Source organism: Eublepharis macularius, chromosome 4 (assembly GCF_028583425.1).
Source record: "Eublepharis macularius isolate TG4126 chromosome 4, MPM_Emac_v1.0, whole genome shotgun sequence".
In the NCBI taxonomy this organism is placed as follows: domain Eukaryota; kingdom Metazoa; phylum Chordata; class Lepidosauria; order Squamata; family Eublepharidae; genus Eublepharis; species Eublepharis macularius.
This window is the reverse complement of record NC_072793.1, coordinates 116,544,778-116,550,777: the sequence shown is the minus strand read 5'-3', so window position 1 is coordinate 116,550,777 and position 6,000 is coordinate 116,544,778.

The window sequence follows — 6,000 nt, the reverse complement described above, 5'->3', positions numbered from 1 at the left end:
GATATCACCTTAGAGGGAAAAGAGTGCAGCTTCACAATATGTTTCATAAATAATTCAGCTAGTTTTTTGGCCGTGGGTATAGTTGTACATGGAATAAAGTGTGCTTGTTTAGAAAACAAATCCACAACTACCAGAATACAGGAGCAGCCTCTGGAGGGCGGTAAATTGGTAATAAAATCCATGGATATTACTTCCCAGGGTCTATTGGGTATTTCTAAGGGTTGTAAGAGTCCCGGTGGTTTTCCTTTCCTTGTTTTGGTGCTTATACAGGTTGGGCAGGAGGATACATATTGGGATACATCTTTTCGGATCCCAGGCCACCAAAATTGCCTTTGTATTAGGTGGAGGGTTTTCAGATAGCTAAAATGACCAGCGGTACGGGCATCATGACAGCGGTGTAGAATTTCTTTTCTGAGGCTGGCTGGTATATACAACTGATCGTCTTTAACCCAGTCTCCCTCCGCTGTTTGAGACATTTTGGCTTTGGGCGCTCCCTCCCCTTCTTTTTCCACCTCGTTTTTCACTTTTGCTCTCCACCCCTTTTCTTCTGCTTGGGCTTGGCTGCGAGTGGTAACCACACCCCCTAGTTGCCGGGGGGTGAATACAGTGTCAATAGTCTCCTCCCTTTTGCTCTGATGTTGGGGCATGTGCGACAGAGCGTCGGCCAGGAAGTTAGTTTTCCCCGGTAAAAAGTTGAGGGTGAAATTAAATTTAGAGAAGAATTCTGCCCATCTGAGTTGTTTGGAGTTAAGACATCTGGGGCTTTTTAGTGCTTCTAAGTTTTTGTGATCTGTTCAAACTTCAAACGGGTGCCGTGCCTCCTCAAGCCAATGACGCCATACTGTGAGAGCTACTTTGACGGCAAAGGCTTCCTTCTCCCAGATGTTCCAATGTCGTTCTGCTTCAGAAAATTTTCTAGAGAGATATGCACATGGTTTTGCTTTCCCGTCTCCCCCTTTCTGCAGGAGCACTCCCCCTATGGCCGTATCGCTGGCATTGACCTGTACTATGAAAGGGCGGTTTTCATCGGGGTGTTGCAGAACAGGTTCAGACGTAAATTTAATTTTGAGTTCATCGAAAGCCAGTTGGCAGTTTCAGTTCCACTCCAATTTGGAGGTGGGTTTCTTTGCCTGCTCCCCTCTCCCTTTCGTTTTCAGAAACTCGATTAGAGGTAGGGCGATTTGGGCAAACCCCTCTATGAAATCTCTGTAGAAGTTAGCAAACCCCAGGAAGGATTGCAATTGTTTACGAGTGGAGGGGGTTTGCCAGTCCTGTACCTCTTTGACTTTGGTGGGATCCATTTTTAGCCCTTGTCCAGATATGCGGTAACCTAAGTAATCCAATTCTGTTTTATGAAACTCACATTTGGAGAGTTTGATAGGGAGTTTGTGGCACATTAAAGTGGTTAGTACTTCCCGTACTAATTTTACATGTTCCTCTTTTGTTTTTGAATAAATTAGCAGATCATCTAGGTAAACAACCACTCCCTTATATAAGTATTTATGTAGTACTTCATTGATCATAGACATATATACGGAAGGAGCTCCAGATAAGCCAAAAGGCATAACAAGGTATTCATATTGACCTAAGGGTGTATTGAACGCGGTTTTCTATTCATCTCCTTCTTTGATTCTGACATGGAAGTAGGCATCTTTTAAATCCAATTTGGAAAAGATCTTACCTTGAGCCACGACGTTGAGTAGATCTCGGATGAGTGGGATGGGGTAGGCATTGGTTGTTGACACTGCATTGATCCCTCTGAAATTTGTGCACAATCTCAAGCTGCCATCCTTTTTTTTGACGAAAAGTACAGGAGCTGCATGAGGACTATTAGCAGGGCGTATGAATCCTCTTTCCAAATTTTTATCGATGAATTTTTGTAGCTCTTCCCTTTCCAAGGGGCTCATTGAATAAAATTTGCCCTTGGGTTGACTTTCCCCCGGTATTATTTCGATGGCACAGTCTGTAGCACGATGGGGGGGAAGACTGTCTGCTTCCTCTTCACTGAAAGCTTGTTTCAGGCTTCTATATTCTTTAGGGATGCGATTAATTTCTTCTTGAGTTAGAAGGGCTACATCCAACTGGGGCAGTTTGTCTCTCCCCCATTCCGCCAGCCAGCAATGATGCTTACAGTAGTCTTTGTTGAACATAACTATTCCTTTAGCCCAGTCTATGTCAGGGTTATGATCCCATAACCAACGGCTACCTAGGATAAGGGGGTATTTTGCTGCATGGCTGATGACGAAACATCTCCTTTCCCAGTGCTTCCCCATACCTGTGGGAATTGGTTCAGTTTCTAAAGTCACTGGGTTCATGTTGGATCCATCCATTTGTTCAAAAATGATAGGATTTTCTAATTCTTTGGTTTCCAACCTCAAGCCGTTTACTAAGGCTGGGGCTATAATGTCTCTGGAGCATCCAGAATCAATCAAAGCTTCTACACAAATATGAGTTCCTCTTTTCGGATTTAGTAGTCTTACGGGAAGAAACAATACAGACCCCTTTTCTCTCACCTCTTTCGGGGTGATTTCTTTTTCGATCTGCCGTTTGGGCCTCGTTACAACAGATCCATCTCGTTTCCCGATTGGGGGCTAGGAGCTTCTTCTTCACTTTCTGCGGTTTGTACATCCAGCTCCATTAAAGCTTCTTCCGCTTCCAAGCCTTTTTCTGGTTGACTGCATTTTGGTATTCCATGTCCCCAGCTGGCCCTTGGGTCCGGGATGGGGCGAGCAGGAGTAGGGGCGGTGGTCGCCAGTATGCATGATGGGCATTGAGCTGCAAAGTGTCCGCTTCTTCCACATTGGAGGCATAGTCCTTGTCGCCAACGAGTGTCCCTTGCTTTGCGACTTGGGGGACCTGCTCGCCCCCCTTTGGGTATTACCGGTGTTCTTCTCGCCCCTAAGGCTTGCTGTTGCTCCACTAATCTTACTTGTTGTATGCGATTTTCGACTTCGCAGGCCAGTTGTATCCAATCTAACAGCGTTGGTGGGTCATCTTGCATTAGGGCTCGATCTAGCAGCCTGGGGTTCATGTCTCCTTCAAACATTACAATTTTGGTCCCTTCTTCGCAATGGGGACATTTGGCTGCTAGTTGCCGAAATTTGGCAGCATAGTCTCTGATTGGTTGCATACCTTGCCGTAAGGTTTGTAATTCTGTGCAGGAACGATCTTCTTCTAGTGGATCCTCATATTGGGCTCGTAGCGCTGACACGAAACTTGGTAAAGTGTCTAATTCAGGAGCGCCAGAGTCATATAATGTTACATACCATTCGGCTGCTTTGCCTTCCAGTCTCGATGCCAGGTGATCAATCCTACTTTCCTCGTCCGGGAAAAGGTGTTCCCAACAGTTGAAAAACTGGAGTGCTTGTACTACGAAGAATCCCAACTTTTGCGTATCGCCATCAAAAGTGGCTTCCAGTTTAATCCATCCCCACGGTAGCTCAGGCTCCCTTGGTAAAGTGGTCTAATTCAGGAGCGCCAGAGTCATATAATGTTACATACCATTCGGCTGCTTTGCCTTCCAGTCTCGATGCCAGGTGATCAATCCTACTTTCCTCGTCCGGGAAAAGGTGTTCCCAACAGTTGAAAAACTGGAGTGCTTGTACTACGAAGAATCCCAACTTTTGCGTATCGCCATCAAAAGTGGCTTCCAGTTTAATCCATCCCCACGGTAGCTCAGGCTCCCTCTGTCTGTCTGGCTGTATCGGCCACGGGGCTGGTGGGGGACCGGGTGGCACCAGCCCCTGCATCAGTCCTCTGGGTCGGTCTTGCGGGCCTCGGGGAATTCCTAGTGGCTGAGGTCTGGGTGCACTTCCGGGTGGTGGGGCTCGTGGAACTTGCCCCGGGGGCCCCAGTGGGAGACTTCCTGGATGTGGTTGGGGTGCCAGGGGGACTTGGATAGGAGGAGGCAGCCTCGGCGGAGTTGGTTGCTGAGGTACCATCTGTCTAGGAGGTACCTGAGGAGGAGGTGGCGGAGGCACCTGTCTGGGAGGTGGAGGAGGCAGTCGCGGTTGTGGAAGAGGTAATGGCTGCGGTACGGTCTGAAGAGGAGGAGGTGGTGGTGGGACCTGCTGCAGGGCCGTTTGAACAGGTGTCAGTTGAGCTGGGAGCTGTAGCGTTTGCGGAGGGGTTGGTACTATTTGCTGGACCAAAGGCGGTGGAGCGGGCGCCACCAGTGTAGTTTGAATCGATGGCGGCTGCGGTTGAATCGGTGACAGTCCCACGCCTGACCCCGGAGTTGATTGGGTACCCACCGATATTGGGCCCCTCCTCGGTACTTGTCCCTGCGCTACTGGTGGCACTAGTGGGGCTACTGTTTGTCCGGTCGCTGCTCTCACCTCCCTCTGCTCTCTCACCAACATGCCAATAAAGTAGATGGCTTGGGCTAGGTCTTCTTCCATCGCTCCCACTCTTTCTTCCATCCGGCGGTAATGTTCTTGAATTTCGCGGTTCGTTCCATCTTCCCCTCATTCACTGGGTTCCGAGGTTTCCCGTGACCTCAGAGGAACATAGTCTGTGGGCCAAGGTCTTATCGGTCCTTCTGCACCCCCGATAGACCCCCACTCATGGGCCGTATCCCCAGTGTCATGGGGCCGTATTGGACTTCAACTCTGCTGCCTTGCAACAGTTCCTCATCCTCCATAGTCATGCTGGCCAGAATCCCTTTTGTTAAACCAGTAATGGCCGAAATTCTGGTATCCACTACCTGGGCTCGATATTCCAATTGATGTGTGCGCCCCATGCTCTGGCTGTTTATGTCCGTATAATCCCAGCTCATGAGCTCATGTCGGGTAGTTTCCCAACCTTGGATATCCTCGGTCCCACCTCGGGGATCCCACTCCTCCAGGCAGCCCGCATCTACGTCCCACTTATACCAGGGTTGGGTGCTGGCCCGCGTTTCCTCTGGAGTGTGGGCTGCTCTCCTTAGATCCCAAACGATGCTGGGGCCCTCCTACTCCGTCGACCTGACAGTGCGTCTCACATCGATCATCGACTGGGAAAACATGGTGCTCGCTCGCCTCTCCCTCGCCTCTCAAGGCCAGGAGCCCCACTGCCGCTGTGTCAGCAGCGAAATTAAATGGTTCTCCCCGGTAGCTTCGCGCACCTTTGGTCGTGCACTGGCTATGGCTGGGTCAGTCTGTTCCACCCCTCTGCCGGGCACAAGTTCCGTCCGGCCGTCGGGAACAGGCGCCGCTCCTCGGATAGGAACAGTGAAGGTTATGTCGGTAGATACAACTCCTGGATCAGGGATCTCCTCGGATCCATTGTCTGGTACCAACGGTGTCGAATCAGGAAGTCCCCCATCCTCTGTGCCAGGATCGGTTAGATCAATCAAGGCGTCCTTGGTATCCATCCTCTCTGGGTGAGGTGTTGAAGACTTCAAAGGAGATTCCTAACAAAATGTCAGACTATGGCATTCGAGACACGGGAGTCTGCCTTACTCCCTTCTGCAAGAAAACAAGGTCTTTTGATTTCAAAAGGTTTTATTTTGAAAGACAGCATTCAGGCCTAGACATCCATATTCCAGGATTCGAGACCCTGGCTGAACAAGGCATTGTTAGGAATGAGATACAGAATAGAAGTTGTTACATTTCACACTCTCAGAGCCCAGCTTCCCCCCAGAGTTCACATAGCAGGAGAGTTCTCTGTGGGAACACTAGTCAAGGTCGACTCGGCTTGCAGAAAAGATAAGACAGTGTCTTCTCCCATGGAAATGGCTCCTCGCAGGTGGGGCCTAGAGGGGAAAGAAGACTAAACAACTAAAGAATTAAACATGGAGTTAGTCAGGTTGCTTCCTGCCAGGCAACATACAAACAGACCCTGACATGCCTTGCCTTATCACTTCTATCAAGCTCCATGATGGAGTGTAGACCTGAACTGTCAAATCCTAACTAAAGCTTTTCTACTGGAACCAATGTGTGTTCACTGGAGAGGGGTTGAGGGATCTACCTGCCAGGAACTGACACATTCCCAGGCTAAAATGACAGCCAAAATTTGCTG